General features: G+C 49.6%; 1 protein-coding gene across 4 annotated transcripts in view; it reads left to right on the plus strand.

Moving 5' to 3' along the window:
- The window catches only part of HIVEP3 (HIVEP zinc finger 3), a 470,028-nt gene that overhangs the window by 358,204 nt on the left and 94,743 nt on the right, over window positions 1–17,081 (plus strand). For all 4 annotated transcript variants that reach the window (XM_053896690.1, XM_019429176.2, XM_019429175.2 and 1 more), the window contains one exon: window positions 12,964–13,161. The gene's annotated coding sequence lies outside the window, so the exon portion shown is untranslated. The remainder of the gene's footprint in view (window positions 1–12,963; window positions 13,162–17,081) is intronic.

The following is a 17,081-nucleotide window of genomic DNA, read 5'->3' on the forward strand; positions in this document are numbered from 1 at the left end:
TTTGGTCTTTGGTCTGACGGAAGAGGAAACGGAGTCCCGGAGAGGCACAAGGGCAAGCGCCAAGCTGTGCGGGGTCCTGGGGCTGCAGCACAGGGAGAGATGGCAGGTTCCCTGGGAAAACCTTTTGGTTCAGGTGGACCTTGGACCCGCCAGTTTGGCAAAATCACCTGTTGCTTGTCCTGGATGTGGTGATGTCAGAGGCAACACCCTGGAAGGCAGGCCAGTGGTCATGTGCCGATTCCGCACCCCAACTGCTGTGCTGAGCACGGGAGTACACAGCCAGTACGTGTCGTTCCTGCCCCCGAGACACTGGCTATCTGCAGGGAAGGCAGCCCAGCGGAAGGAAAACTGGTACAGTGTGATGTGGTTGGTGTCACAGCAAAGCTCTGGGTGGAGGGCCAGGAGCGTGAGGGAAGGGAGCTCTGGCTGGGCCCCGGGACAGTGGTGGGGCCGGGGCAGAAGGAGGTTTGGCCAGAGCTGAGCTTTCACAGGATGGGGCGGGGGGGAGTCTGGCTGGTAAAGAAGGGGAGGGAGGACCCTCCTGAGAGAAGAGACAGGGCGAACAAGGGTTTGAAGCCTGGGAAGAAGGCAGTGTGCTCAGGAACTATCAGGTAGTTGAAAGGCAAGGGGTGAGACACTCTCCAGAGTGTCAGGAGAAGGGTGAGGCTGGACGGTCACGGTGGCCCTATGGGGAAGAGGCTCTGACCCTTTCCAAAGGCATCTGGATTTCTGATGGCAGTCAGCAGGCATCAGAAGTGGCCGTGGAGCACCGTGATCTGTGCTGTTCTGTGATGCAGAAATACCCCTTTGCATTGCACGGACCGGTGGCGGGGGGTGGGCAGGGTGGAGAGGAGCTAATGGGTTTGAGACCATTCAGGGGCCAATTCACTGAGAATCTGGTGACATATGGGATATGGGGGATGGGGGAGAGGTCACTGATGGCTCCTGGACTTCTCGGGATGCGTTGGGTGACTTTCAAGACGCCCGCGCTGAGATTCAGAATCTGACCCTGGGCCTTGGGCTGCTCACCTGGGACTCAGCAACAGAGGCCAGTTGGTCCCAGTCCCTGGATGATACCCCCATCTGCTGGTTCCCCCAAGAGGAACCAAGAAAAGCATGTGGATGCTGTCGGGATGTTGATTCATCTTCACCAACACACCTACAGATATTTTCCCGTTACCCGGGGGTAGTAAATTGAGAGAACTCAGTGTTTATTCACTCATTTATTGTCGCCAGTTATGTTCAAGGCTTTGTGAGTGATACAGAGATGAATCAGACACATCCCAGTCCTGTCCTCAAAGTTCGTGTGGTTTGTCTGTGATGCCGACAAGAATTTGTATATATTGTATTACACACACACGGGAGAGGAGGTAAATGCCACAATAAAGAGACCAAATGCTATCTATAAGAGATCATTTCTGGCCAGGGAGGGTTGGTCATGGAGGGCTTCGTGGAGGAGGGGGCATATGAGCTGGGCTCACAATGGTGGATGTGGTTGGATTCGGCCACAGTGGCACGGAGACAAGCATTCCAGACAGAGCCCTGCACGGGAGGGGACGTGAACGCTCTGAGCAGGCAGTTTTGGCAAGGGCAGGGGTTTGTACGGGAACGGTGACGTCAGGGGCATCCTGGCATATTTGTGAGGGTGATCCCAGGTGGGGACTGTACTCTCCAGGAGGAACCGCTGAAGGAGTTGGGACAGGAACGGGCCAGGTGAGAGCTGGGTATCAGGGCAGTTTATCTGGCCTTGTGGAGAGAGTGAGGTCAGGAGGACAGTTTGGACTCTGTCACGTGTTGGTCTAGATGAGGGGACAGGCACTGGGTCTTAGCAAGGGTGACAGAAAAGAACTTCATCCACGGTTATTGACACTTACTGAGGCTTTAGGCCGGGCGCTGTTCTAAACATTTTAATTTAATTTAATTCCAAATGGTTAATTTGGATTAACCAATGGAGTCTTCCCTACATCCGACCAGGTAGACGCTACATTTGTTACCATTTTACAAACCAGTTCACTGAGTCGCAGAGATGTGAAATGAACAACCTGACCCTGGTCACACAGCTAGCAAGCCGAGGAGGAAGGATTCAAACCCAGGAGCTTGTGCTCTTAAATCCCACCCTAAAAAGGTCTTTCCTAAGGGGACTGAGCAGATGAAAGGTAGTCCTGCCAGGGTCGGGCCCATTCCTCCCACCCGCCCGGCAACCCCGAATAGCGGCTCTGAGGGCTGACCCAGACCCTCCTGACCCCCCTATAGACTGTGAAGGGCCCAAAGGGCCCAAAGAGTCGGTTCACCGACTCGAACGGCCTACATATAGGAGGTGGCAATGCAAATAATTGATGCAATGGAAACTTTCTATGGAAAAAGGTACCCACTCAAACAGCCACAGAGTCCAAAAAAAGGAAGAAGGGCAGAGCAGACCCAGAGGGCTCTGTAGCAAACAATTTCCTTTGGCATAGCCTCCGCTGCCTGACTGAGCCCTTGAACTGGCGGGGGTGGGGGAGGGGCGGCCCTGGGCAGGAGTGGGGGCAGGTTGGGACCAGAAGCTCAGCTGGGTCCCTTGAGGGCCCCGGGTCACCAGGCTTCCCCTCTCAACTCAAGAGGCAGTCGTTGTGGGGACACAAAGCAATTGTCCCTCCAAACACCCACACCCTGCCTGCTTCTTCCCAGTGGGTCTCGCTTACTAACTGCTTCCCGAAGGTGGGCCCGTTGGTTGACGCTCTGCATTCCCGGGGGTCTCCCAGAGTCTAGACCTGCTCTTCTCTCTCTGTGTCCTCCTGTTATGGGATCTGGAATCTCCTTCTTTTAGAGGGCAAAATCCTTGTAAGTGTAAGTAAAGCTGAACGATCAGGAATAACCAAAAGAGAAAGAGCGGGAAGGTCATTGTTTGGAAAGTCGCCTCTATGTTATTTAATTCTTCTCCCGACCATTTTAGAGATGGGGAAACTAAGACCTGAAGTGTTAAATGGCACCTGAGGCCACACAGTGGCAGAGGCTGGAGGTACCCAGTTTTATCTGTGGCCAAAGCCTGGGGCTGTCCTGCTGTGCGAGGCCACCCCATCTCCTTGTTTTCTGAACGTCTGCTCCCTCGATTGTCATGTGACGGTGAAGGAGCCTGCCTGTAGCATCAGTGTGACAGTGACATAATGTAGGGACAGCTTTGACACATGGTAGGCAGTCAACAAACATTGGTTTTCCCTCCCTACCCGTCCCTTCTGTCTCTCCAAACTGGGGAAGATGTGATGAGCCTTTTGGGGAGAAAGCAGCCCAAGTGTGGGGTGCCTTGGGAGAAAGGGCCATAATCGCTGATTTTCTGGCCCATCTTCCCTACTAGATCTGTGACATCTGAGGCAGGGGCCCAGGTCTCTTCCCCTTTGCACACTGTGGTCTAGCCCAGTGACGAGGAGGGCCTTGTGGAAGGTCACTCAGCTGGAGGCAGCGGGACCCCAAGTGTGAGCCAGTCCGGTGGGCTTTCTACCACACCAGCGAGGGGAGACTTCCGGTGCGAGAGGGCCCCCACAAGGCGTGGCCCAGTATGGCAGGAAACAGCTCCTCTACACCTTGTCTGAGCCGGTGCAGTCCCTGGGGTTTCGACCGCAGCTCCTCTCCCTGCCACTGTTTATTCTCCTGGACTCCTGGGCTGGGTGCCCTCCATGTGCCATTCAGTGCCTCCCTCCCCATCCCTGCAGTGCCTGAAAACCGTGAATATTCCTTCTGCCTAGTCCCAATATGGAGGTTAGTGGCCCGGGTGTTCCTGCCTCTCACGACACAGAATCCCTTACCCTGCCCTTGAAGTTCCTCTTTTTCTATCCTCGAAACAACTGGAAATGTATCAGCATCCTCTGTTTTTAAAAACCCTGCTTTTACTGAGAGTCACCAGGTACTCTCAAAACAGGTCTTGTCCGTCCGTATCAGAGGCCCTGAGCCCCTCTGCCTTTCTCTCTGCTCGCTTTCCTTGTCTGGGACACCTCACTCTACTACATGGGAGGGAGCAGCCTCTCATCTGGACAATGCAGCCAGGACCCGGGAGAGATCCAGAAGCAGCCTCTGGGCTGCCCAGTGCATATGGACAGTGTTCTCAGACTCAAGTGCAGGCATTTGAAGCAAAGGTGAGCACCCCAGAAAAGTGAGAGCCCCAGCCCGGCTGCAGGGAAGAAGGCAGAAAAATTTGCAGAGCCAATCGTGAAACAGGATCTCTAGGAGGGAAGACTGACAGAAGAAGGGCAGCTTGCAGAAGCTGGAGAAGGGCTAGGGCATTTATTGAGTGCCTCTTGTCTGCTGAGTTTGTGCCACATCTCTCACACATGTTGTCTCATGTGATCTATACCACAAACCCAGGGAAGGGTGATGTTTTTCACTTTTTACTCGTGAGGAAAGTGAGGCTCAGAGAAGTTAAGTAATTCATCTGAGGTCACACAGCTATTCCTGGGTGAAACCAGGGTCCAAACCCAAGCCCTTCTGATGCCCGGACCAACACTCTGCACCACCCATGAGGATTGTGTGGTGCTGGGTAAATGAGGCTTGCCAGTAATTCTCCCTGTTTCCCCTCCCGTTTGCTAAGTAGCCCAGCACGACCCACCAAGGCTATTCCTTGTGGTTCTGCCATGTGTGTCCCAGTGTCTTGGGTGTTCCTCTCTCTTCAGTGACCCACAGACCATGAGAGCGGAAATAAAAATACAGATGGATAGATTTGTCCCATGAATCCCCGCCCCAAGCAGATCAGACTCAGCTCAGCCGTGTGCCAGCCTTATTTGCAGGTGTCCTGTTCACAGTGGTGGGACAGGCTGTGTGTCAGGAGGGCAGCCAGGGCCTTCTCTGGGATCGGGGAGTGAGGTCCAGTGCTGGAGTCGTGGCGTCCTGGCTGCCTCACGCTGTGGCAGTGAGGCTGGCCCCTGCAGACATCTGGGGCTTTTCTTTCATTCCATCACAGCTGAACTTCCCCTGCGGTGATGCCAACCCCAGTGCCCAGGCCGGATGTGCCGCGATGCTTTGGTTCCATGGGGAGGGTGGGGAGTGGAGAGGACGGCCCCTCCCTCCCCCTGAGGTTTTGGGTGGGGCCTGCAGAAAAGCTGCAGAAGAGTCCTTCCTGCCATGGGTGGGCGCCACCTGGCACATGGGCCCCTCTTTCCCTGATAGGCCTTCCTTGTTCAGCTATTTTCTGAAAAGAAGACATTTTGATATCATTTTTGAATTACTGTCTTTATAAAAGTCATAACATGCTTATTGTAAAAAAAAAAAAAGAAAGAGAGAGAGAGAAAGAAAAGAAAAAAGAACAATTTAGAAATGTATAAAGAAGACAGTGACACTCCAAACCCTGTCCCTTTGCAGTCCCAGCCCTCAGATGAGCTGAGAGCTTGGGGATTATTCTCCAGGCCCACAGCAGTCACAGCCATACCGATATGTGTGTGTGTGATGCTCCTTTGCCCCGTTTCCCACACCATTCCACTGACAGGAAGTGAGTGTAGTGGCTAAGAGTGGGGGTTCCAGAGTCAGATGGACCGAAGTTCACCACTTACCAGGTCTCCTAACCTTGCCAAGCCTCATGTGGAAATTGGGGTCCCAGTCCTGCCTTGCATCCTGCTGTGGCAGGGGAGGGAGATCGCCCCGGAGAAGGGCTGAACTCCATGTTCAACACCTAGAAAAAAACCACTGAGAATCTCTGTTATTGGTAGGAGTGTGGAATTATTTTCCATTAAGAAATAGTCCCATGACTATTCCATTGGGTGGATTTATCAGCATTCACTTATTAAACCAGTTCCCTAGTGATGGATAGTAAGGTTGTTTCCATGTTCACTGGTAAAAATGTTGCTGCACTGATCACGTGTGTGTGACATCTGTGTGTACGTTCCTGGAAGATGATGTATATTTGTGTGTGCACTTGGGAAGCTGCTGGCTCCATGTAAATTTTGGCCACCTCTTATCTCCAACTCTGATGGTGGCCATCATTTTCCTCTTTGCCAACCAAATGGGGGAGAGTTGATATTGACTTTAACTTATATCTTTTTTAATAATTAGTGAGGCCAAGCATCTTTTCCTATCTTTATTAGACATTTTCATTCCTTGAAAATTGTTTATTTCCTCTCTCCATTTTGTTAGCTTTTCCTAATGTTTTGTGGGTACTTATTATATATCATGGATAATGACCCTATTTTTAAAATGTTTGGTTAGTTATTTTTGAGAGAGAGGGAGAGAGTTCAAGCAGGGGAGGGGCAGAGAGAGAAGAAATCATAGGATCCCAAGCAGGCTCCACGCCATCAGCACAGAGCCCAACATGGGACTTGATCTCATGAACCATGAGATCGTGACCTGAGCCTAAATCAAGAGTCAGACATTTGCCTGTGGGGCTTAGTTTGTTGAGCGTCCAACTTCAGCTCAGGTCATGATCTTGGGTTCGTGAGCTCGAGCCCCACGTCGGGCTCTGCTGACAGCTCAGAGCCTGGAACCTGCTTCGGATTCTGTGTCTCCCTCTCTCTCTGCCCCTCTCCTGCTTGCACTCTGTCTCTGTCTCAAAAATAAATAAACATTTAAAAAATTAAAAAATAAAATAAAATGTTAAAAAAAATTTTTTTGAAGAGTCAGACACGTAACTAACTGAGCCACCCAGGCACCTTGGCCCTATTTTTATATGTTGCAAATATTTTTACGTAGCCTGTCATTTGCTTTGTAACTGTTGCTGGGGCCTTTTGTTGTATGTAGGGCTTAGTGTTTTTTATGTAAGCACATTTATTCATCTTTTCCTTTAAGAGCATGGAGGTCCAGTTCAGCCTTTGAAAGTTATTTTCCAACACTAAGGTACACAAATATTCTAATAGTTCTGGTATTTTCGTGGACTTGCTGATATGTATTGTTTATTTCTTTAATCCCAATAAATTTGTGTTAAGTCTGGTGCACATACTCTATTTAAAATAGAATCCTCTGCCTTCCCTCACCGTATCCCAATTATTTCATGCTTGTAGGTTTACACGCATCTTCCCTGGCTAGATCCTCAGATCCTGAAAAGCAGGCATCTTTTCTGTTTCGTTCACTGCTGACTCTCCGGTGCCCAGAACAGTGCCTGACACATAGTAGGTGCTTAGTAAGTACTTGTTGAAGGGATAGACAGCCAGCCAGTTGTCACAGCTTTCTTATTCAAATAATCCATTCTTCCTCCACTGTAATTACACCTTCGACAGCCTCTTATACGGTAACTGGTCATCAGGTTCTCCCTCTTCTTCGGTTTTACAGTTTATAATTTTCTAGAAAATCATCAGTTTTCAAATTCATTGACATCAAGTTATGTATGAATTTCTCTCAATTTAAAAAAATGTTCATATATCTGTTTATACTGCCCTTCTTAATGGTTATTTGTGATTGTGCCCTTTCCTGTTACTCAAATCAGCCAGGGCTTTGTCCCTGGGGTTGGTCTCAGAGAGCCAGTCTGCAGCTGTGTATTTCTTTCATGGTGGCTGCTATGCTTTTCTCGTTCACTCATTTTTGTTTTCAACTTATTCGTTTCTTCCGCATAGATCATTTTGTTTATTCTACCCTTTATCAGCTTCTTGGGTTAGATGCTTAATTCATTTGGTTTCAGTCTTTCTTATTTTATCACGAAAGCATTTAAGGTCTGAATTTCCCTCCCAATGCAGTTTTGGTTACCCTCCCCAGATTTGTATTTTATTTTATTATGTTTTAAGTTTGTTTGTTTATTTATTTATTTATTTATTTATTTTTTAATGTTTATTTATTTTTGAGACAGAGAGAGACAGAGCATGAATGGGGGAGGGCCAGAGAGAGAGGGAGACACAGAATCGGAAGCAGGCTCCAGGCTCTGAGCTGTCAGCACAGAGCCCGACGCAGGCTCGAACTCACGGACCGTGAGATCATGACCCGAGCCGAAGTCGGACGCTTCACCGACTGAGCCACCCAGGCGCCCCTATTTATTTATTTTTGAGAGAGAGAGAGAGATTTAGAGAGCCAGCAGGGGAGGAACAGAGAGAGAGAATCCCAAGTAGGCTCTGCATTGACAGCACAGAGCCCGACGTGGGGCTCAAACCCATGAGCCATGAGATCATGACCTGAGCCAAAACCAAGAGTCAGATGCTTAACCTACCGAGCCACCCGGGGGTCCCTTCCCCAGATTTTTAAAAAGTAGGATGCTCAATGTCATGCATTCATAAATATTCTAGAAAGGTATTTTTGTGCCTCTTTGACTCAAGTTATTTAGAAAAGCATTTTTTAATTACCATGCGCATGGTTTCCTTACTTATTTATTTATTTAATTTATTTAGCTGCTTGTTAATTTCTAACTCCGTTGTATTGGGACCGCAGACTGTGGTATACATGTTGGAAATTTGAGATTTTCTTGTAGTCAGGTATGAAGACATTGGAGAAAAAGATGTTTTCTCTCCTTCTTGTATATGGATGAAGTTAAGCTTACCAGCTGTATCTTCAGAACCTCCCTACTTTTCTTTAGAGATTACTTGTACCATCAGACTTAGAGTAATGTGTTCAAGACACTATTCTGTGTTGGTCTTCTTGTGGTTCTAAAACTGTATGATTTCATATATTTTATGGTTCCACTGTTCAGGGTGAAGGTAAGGTTCATGATTCATGTGCCTTCTTGGAGAAATAGACCCATTAGCAATCTAAAGTGCCCCATTTTATTCTATTTAACATTTTTTACATTTTGTCTGATATTAACGTTAACTTTCCTGGATTTTTTGTTACCATTTTGCTTATTATGTTTTTTTGCCTTTTTTTTTTAGTTCATCCTTTGTCCTTTTGTTTTAAATGTATCACTTCCAAACAGCAGATGGCTGGATTTTTTTTTTTTCCATTCAACCTAATCTCTTATCTCAAAATACAGTCATTTAATTTATTCACATTGTTCTATTTATTGATACATTTGGGCTTGTTTTATGTCTTTTGGTTATGATACCTTTTCCTTTACCTAACGCTTAATTAATTGAATTAATTAATCTAATTTTTTGTTTCTCCCCGCCGACCCCACACACAGTAGTTAAGAGGTCTGTATCTTTTTTTTTTTTTTCTGGAAATGGTTACCCTTAAATTAAAAAATTAAAACCCATGCTCCTCTAGTGTCAAGGAGCTAATTCCCAGCCAAATGAGACCGTTATTATCAGCATTTGCTTAGATTTGACTGTGCATTTTTCTTTTATTGTTCATCACTGTTTCCTGTGTATCCTGTCTTGCCCTTTCTCGAGTTACTTATTCTGATACAGTTTTAATTTTGTGGTAGTAATTCCTTGAGTAATTGTTTTAAGAAAAGATAAGTGGCATACTATTTTTAGTACTTCTGTCTTTGGCTTTGAGAGCCAGTGGAGTAACAGATCTTTTAACCCTTTTTCCTCAGACCTCTGTAGTATTTGTTGCCTTCTGGCAGTTAGTAATGTCAAGTCCAATGGCAATTTGGTTCTCAAAATTTTTGGAGAGTCAGAGACAAAGCTGAGCCCACTGCTGACCTGGGTAAAGGGTGGCATCACCTCCATGGAGCTTTATCATATCCAGAGGAAGCAGCAAGATCGGGATTTGCTGAGGGTTGAAAGTCTCCTTTAAAATGGATATGTCAAGGGGTGCCTGGGTGGCTCAGTTGGTTTAGCGTCTGACTTCGGCTCAGCTCATGATCTCTTGGTTTGTGAGTTCGAGCCCTACGTCGGGCTCTGTGCTTACAGCTCAGAGCCTGGAGCCTGCTTCAGATTCTGTCTCCCTCTCTCTCTCTGCCATTCCCCTGCTCTCTCTCTCTCTCTCTCTCAAAAATAAAATAAACATTAAAAAAAATTTTTAAATGGGTACGTCAATGTGAGAGCTTCATCAGGATGGTGCAAGGAATACCACACCATAGGCTGGGGGTGAGGGTAAGGGGGGGTGAATTTTGAGGCAAGGCAAGGGACTCCAAGAATCTTAGGGCACAAACTGTTGAAGAGCTGATGGATCCTTCAGGAACTTTCTGCAAAGAGCAGTCAAAGCATGTGTCAGGGCTAGAGTCTCCTGGAAAAGAGTCATGCTAAGGAAGACAGTAAGGTGTGGGGTAGGTGGCTTCGGGTCTCCTCTCCTTCCCACTCTTGTCTCTTTGGAAACCTGAAGGATTCACTCATTACCCTTGGATTTCAGTAATTCTGGCCAGCCAGCCCTGCCCTGGCTCCAGCGGCCTCCAAGCACAATTCCCTCCCTGGCAGTTAGCACGTGGGCCTTTCCCTGCCCCTGGTGGGTGAAGCCGGCTTAGCTTTGATTCGATTTTCTGTCGTTCCTCCTTGTCTGCTTTTGCTCAGACTTGCTGGCCGGCTGGTGCTTCTCTGAGACTGTTCTTACTTGAACCTTTCTTATTTCGTTGAACGTTGTTCTGTGTCCCCCAAGTTTGGGGGAGAAGAGGTAAACCCATGGGCTCCACGTACCATGTAGAACGTCAGGTGTGTGTAACATTTTCCTGGTGACCGGATGCAGGCGGGTCCGCCCGGGCCACTCACCTGCTGCTGGAGGCCAGGAGCGGCACTCGGGCAGTGCTGGCCCCGCTGGTGGATGGCAGAGCAGTGGCTCGCTCCCTCCACCTGAGCCCGTCCTCTGCCCCGGCCACACCTCTGGTCCCGACTGCATTACCTCGCTGATTAAGATGATTCCGTGACCTCCCTCGGCTGCTAGATCAAGCCCAGCCTGTTACGTATACCAAGTTCTCCCCCTGCCCAGCTCTCGCCTCCTGAGCTGTCACTACCTCTCACCTCCAGCCACACAGATAGCATGAAATTCTTCGGACATTCGCGCAGTTTGGGGTCTCCTGTCTACATACACTTCTTACTCTCTCTTTCTCTCTCATCCATTCAGACATCATCAGAATTGACTACTCTTTTCTTCCTGACTTCTAGGTGTAGTCACTCAGAACCAGTGAGTCTATGCATTCCTTTGTTCCTGGCCCCTCCTCCCACAACAGTGATCCCCTTGAAGGCAGGGACTGAATCTTTACCCTTCCCACTGGGCCTGACCCAAAATAGGTGCTGAATGTTCTCGGTTCAATGAATGAGCAACCCAGCTAGGTTCTAAAGAGACTTGTTCTACTCCGACTGTGTGTGAGACCCTGTGCCAGTCTCTAGGGGTGGGGAGTGGGTCAGACTGACCCGGCCGAGCTGTGTGCAGTCCACAAGGCCTGCGAGACTCCGGAGTCTCTACGCTCAGAGGTGGGGAATTGTAGACAGTGTTCATAGGATAGCCCATCCTAAGAAATCAGGGTTTTGACACTGGGAGGGACAGAGCACAGCTGTTTGTATTAATAACTGAGATCTATCAGAGGATGTGGGGTTGACGAAAACCGAGGAGTGGTGAGAAGTTCGGATGGTTCGGGCAGCAGGATCAGGAAATGATAGACAGAGGCCACTGTGGGGTGGCGCAATGCTGCCCTGGGGTGCGGGGCAGCGCTGGCTGGATTCCAGAGCAGCTGGTGTGGCAGGGAGGGGAGAGCAGAGTGGCTTCAGTTACCTGCACATTTCGTAGGAGTCAGCAGCGGGACGTAGTTGGAACATTAACTCTTCCAAGGCTGTGCCAGTAAAACCACGGTGCCCAAGAGAAGGAAGTCATGACAGTGCCCCAGGCCCATGAGCAGGTGACTCCAGACCTAGATCGCTGGGCGTACTGTGGGATAACGCCCAGAGCAGCGCCAGGCACTGGTCTATCAAATCACTAAAACCCTGGGAGGTAGTTGCTATTTCTTAGCCCCGCATTCAGGCATAGGGAGGCGACACAGAGGTCACGAGTACAGGGCCGGACGGGGACCCAGGTACCCTAGCTCTGGGAACCACATCCTCAGCCATCCCAGCACACTGACTCCAGCAGACAAGCCAAAGCCTAGGCCCAGGGGAGCAGCGTGGATGCGACACACACACACACACACACACACACACACACACACACACTACACTCAACTAAAACAACTCAGGCTTTCTGGAGCACGAAACGCCCTCCCCTGTCTTTTCTCATTTGCGTGTAAGTTGATGATTGAAAACTGGTGCTCCCTCCTTCATCCGCTGACCCCTGAGCCCCTTCCCTTTGGCCTCGAGTGCTCCATTTGGTTTAGCGATTTGGGGAATCTGGTTCTTCTGTCCAACTATTGGATTTAATTTCCACGCAGGCCCGAATATGCATCACTTGTGCAGGCTGTATTCGTTTTCTCTCGCCGTGTAGCAAATCATCTCAAACTTAGTGGCCCTTATTTGTTAGCTCATGGTTCTAGAGGTCAGAATTCTGGTACAGAGAGGCTGACTCCTCTGCTCAGGGATGAAATCAAGGTACCTGTGGGCTGAGCGCTTGTCCTGAGGCCCTGGGGAAAATTCTGCTTTTCCAGCCTTGTTCACTTGGTGTCAGAATCCAGATACAATCCATTGGCTTTAGGACTCGGGTCCTTTTTCTTGCTGGCTGTCAGTAGGGGGGGGCTTCTCTGCACCCCTTCAGGTGGCCTTTCCACATGCCCCCTCCATCTTCAAGGAAGCAACCTTGCAAGTCAAATCCCCCTGATTGTAATTCCCATGACTTCCTCTTCTGTGACCAGCCAGAAAAAAAACTCTGCTTTTAAAGGACTTTCTTGGGTAGGGTAAGCCCATGGAATAATCTGTTTTGGGGTCAGCTGTGTCCTGTAACGTAACCTAAGCACGAGAGCAAAGTCCATCCTGTTCACAGTCCTGGGAATTATGCAGCATGTGTACATCAGGGGACGGGAAACCTTGAGGGCCATCTTAGAATTAGAATTCTGCCTACTTATTGGTGAAGAAACGGGGGACTCAGAGAAGTTAGGTGCCGTGTGCAAGATACAACATGGTACCAGGACCACATTGTCTTCCCAAGGGACATGGGGATCGAGCCCAAGATGAGCAGCTTGGGAGGAGCTGGGGGCCTGGGCCTCCTGGGACCTGGCAGAGGTTGTTCTGTGTCTGAAGAAGTTGACCTAGCAACCTCTTTGATCATACTTTTTTTGACCGTCTCCTGCAGGATTCAAGGCACAAACCTGGCAGCCTCTAACTAGTTCGTGGTGGAGCCTCAAGAGATACTGGCCAGGCAAGCTCTCCCTTCCAGAGGGAAGAGCAGAGCATGAGAGGAAGGCCACGTAGCAGAAGTGGACATGAACGCTGGTTTCCAAAGAGAACAGTGTTTTAGTTTTGGTCATCGAAAGTGGTGCCTTCAGCACAGGTAAGAAACAGGCCATCAGTGAGTATGCTCGATGGGGGCGCCATTTTGGTCTTTTGCATGAGCTCACTACTGTTCTTCCTCTTCCGAATGTATTGTTGTTGTTATTGTTACTATTGCCTTCCTTGAGCCTCTGTGGAAACTGGAAGTCATCAGGACTTCCTTGGCCAAGAGCAGAGACCTTGAGGGTCAGCACTCTTTCCCTGCCTCCACGTTGCCTCCCCCCAAATTCAGTTGTCTTCCCAGTTCCTCAGTTTCCATTCTGTCCATGGCAACAACTCCTCTCGAGAGACCGCAGCCTCCTCACATGACGGCCCACACACCAGAGTTCCACCGTCTTTTCTGTCCCCCTCTCCGCCCACCCCCATGATGGCTCTTGCCTGAAGAGCCCCTGGCCACCCCCTAACTACTCCGAGGAGCACAGGGGGTGTTGAAGACTGAGCGGCGTCTCTTCAGGACCCTCCCTGCAGTAAAGAAGTGAAAGGACGTAGGGTTCTCAGCCCTGGCTACACGTTAGAATCATCTAGAAAGTTTTTAAAAATTTCTAGTAGCGAGACCTCGTCTCCAGAGATGCTGGTTGAGTTAGCCTGAGGAGGGGCCTTGGCGTCCATCTATGTATTTGTGTATATAAATATTTAGCTCTTCCGGTATGCTCTGTGGCTCCAGGTAGAAGTTCAGGTTGTGGTTCAGGCTAGGTGTGTGGTGTTAGAGCTCTTTGGGCTGGGAATATGTCTTTGGATGTTTTGCCTGGCTTCGGGGTGTGTCAGAATCACCGAAGTAGGTTGCAGGGGTTGCCTGGTGAAAACAAAGGGGGTGCCTGGGTGGCTCAGTCGGTTAAGCGGCCGACTCTCGGTTTCGGCTCCGGTCACGATCTCACGGTTCGTGGGTTTGAACCCTGCGTTGGGCTCTGCGCTGGCAGGGCAGAGCCTGCTTGCCATTCTCTGTCTCCCTCTCTCTTTGCCCCTCCCCCACTCACGCTGTCTCTGGCTCTCTCTCAAAATAAATAATAAACTTTACCCCCACCAAAGCAGATTTCCTGGCCCACCCATGTTCTCCGAAGCAGACTCTTGGGACGGGGGAAACAGGAATCTGTATCTTGACTCAGACGCAGCCGATGTGTGGGTGCTCCGGGGCCTCTTTCTGGGGACTCTGGTGATGCTCTCCCTGTGTTTGGGTCTCTGGGCTTGGCTGTGAGTCCTGAGGGCCTTCCCAGCCTGGCGTGCGGTGAGCAATGCCTCATCCCCATCCTCCTAGTGGTTTTGCACTTACAGAGAGGAGGCTAGGGCCTCGGGCAGCCCTCGAAGAGGGACCACTGTACGTAGTTGTCCTTCCTCTATGGGGAGCCTTGGGGTAGCTGGGCCCAGGCCTCTGCCCACAGCTCGGCTGCACCACGCGGGCCCCCTTGACCCAGGCCGTGACCGGGGTTTTCCAGTGGAGGTGGGGGAGTCACCCCTGGACTCTGAGGAAGAAGGACTTTCTCACTCTGTGCCTCACCCTGTGCCTCACTCTGAGAGATGTGCCACGAACTAGTTAGATGTGGTGCTTAATAGTGGAGGCTCTGGACCTTCCTGGGTTCAAATCCCAGCTCAGGCACTTACCGGTTTTGTGAGGCATTTACGATTTAGGAGGCAAGTTGCTTGGTCCCGCTTGTAAAATGGGATAGTAATGGCGCCCACCTCACAGGTTGCTGTGCAGATGCAGGGAAGGCCCCTGGAACGTTGCTGGACACGTAGTAAGGGATCCCCAAATGTGAGCAGCAGCCCTTCGGACTCGTGCAGGCAGGTTGGCCACCTCTCTGCCCTCCTGGTTGCTGTGCTGTGACATGTCTGCCATGCTCTGGCCATCTGGTTCCCAGCGCAAGAGTCAGAGTGAAGTAAAGCCACCAACGCTGCGTATGGGGCCTGGGACTTTATCGGCAAATCCGAGTACCGCACAGACCCGAGTGAGGCTTGGTTCTATCGCCCCTCTTATAGAGATAAGGAAACTGAGCACAGAGAGGTTCAGTGATTTAAAGACAATCACACAGCAAGTAAGGAGCAGAGCCTCTGGCCACAAAAGACCCAGCGTCTCTTCTCCACCAAGACGCATCCTGAAGAAAGGCAATAACAGCTTCAAGGATGACCCTTCCCCAGGAATATCGACATTTTCATAGGAATCAACAGTGCCGTAATGAGTCGGTCCCCTTCCATGGCATCATGGGACGTCTCGTGGTGCCGCAGTTTAGCAGTTGTGACATCTGTGTGTGTCACAGCCTTTGTGGGTCTTCTCCGCCAGCAGTCTCGGGGAAGGATCTGGGTTTATTAGAGTAGGTGCGCAGGAAATACTTGAACCTGGCTGGAAACAGAAACCTCAGAGGGATATGCAGGAAGAGATATGGGAGGACCGTCAAGGAGAGTACAGGTGGGGATCCTCCCCAGACCTCGCATTGCCTTCCCCTACTTTACTGCTAAATGCCCTTTTTGTCCATGTGGGCTCTGACAGCTGCAGGGAAGAATCCGTAAGGGATGGGACTGGTCTAGAGGGAAATGGGCTGTCAGTTCCAGCAAGAAGTCTGGTCCGCAAGCCCCTCCTGTGCTCTCCCTGGGGAATAAAAGCCTCTGTGATTAATGGGGTGCCGACTCAGGGCTTCTGGAGTGTCCAGGTGCTCCTGGCCCACTGCTGGCACAGCCTCCCTAGCCACCACGGAGGGTGCTGGAACATATGGCCTCTGAACGAGGGAGAGGGCTCAGGCCCGGGCGGGTGGGGATATCAGGTAGGAGCCAGCTGGGGGCCAGCCTTCATTGACATTGCACACTCCCCTATGCTGGGGAGGCCCATTCACACTATGTGAGCTTGGGAACGGCTATGTTTGAGGTTACTGGAGGGCAGGGGGATGTGGAGTCATGGCCCCCCTCTACTGGGAACCTGGACTGAGGCTCTCTCCAGAGTAAATGTGATTTCTGAATAAATCAAGATGAACCTAATTTGAAAACAGACACTAGAGCATTTTCTCAGCAGCAAAGCCCTCAGCCAGTAGTATGCAAACTTCTACGGTCTTAGAAGCCATTTTTAAAAGTCGAATCCTACATGGAATGTCAATAATATAAAACAGATTAAATTGGTAGTTTATTGATATGCATTTATCTTTTATTTTTTTAATGTTTTTATTTATTCTTGAGAGAGCACAAGAGGGGAAGGGGCAGAGAGAAAGGGGGACAGAGGATCTGAAGCGGGCTCTGTGCCAACAGCAGTGAGCCCAGTGTGGGGTTTGAACTCACAAACCGCGAGATCACAACCTGAGCCTAAGTCGGACGCTCAACCAACTGAGCCACCCAGGTGCCCAATTTTTGACATGTATTTATTATGAACGTCCATCAATAAAAACATTGAGATCTCAGAGTGTAGATTAAGGGTCAACAAACTACTGCCCACGGGTCTAATCCAGGCTCTTTCCTGATTTGTGTAAATAAAATATTGTTGGAACATAGTCGTGCCATTCACTTACACATTATCTATGGCTGCCTTCCTGCTCTGGTGGCAGAGTTGGGTAATTGTGACCGACTGTCTCTCCCACAAAGTCAAAAATATTTACTCTTTGGTCCTTTATAGAATTTTGCCGGCCTCTGCTCTAGATAATCATTTTATCACGTACCAACTATAACATGTAATATTGCCTTTTTTGTGTTTATTTTGTTTGGCTTGGTCGCACAGTATTAAGAAAATCCCAAATCATTATCTATAAGATGATGTGAATGGTAACAGACTTCTAACCGCTTACCTTCAGCCCCGAATGATCTTCAGTTCAATGTTAGATGGACATTAGGAAAGGAGGAGAATGGTTCTGGTTTGCATCACTTAGAGTATCAGGCAACGGCTTGCATTCCTTCCTATTACAACACTCAGACAGGAAGCAGACAATCTTGATGACGTCTTCGTGATAATCC

Source organism: Panthera pardus, unplaced genomic scaffold (assembly GCF_024362965.1).
Source record: "Panthera pardus isolate Hobbes unplaced genomic scaffold, ASM2436296v1 HiC_scaffold_11, whole genome shotgun sequence".
In the NCBI taxonomy this organism is placed as follows: domain Eukaryota; kingdom Metazoa; phylum Chordata; class Mammalia; order Carnivora; family Felidae; genus Panthera; species Panthera pardus.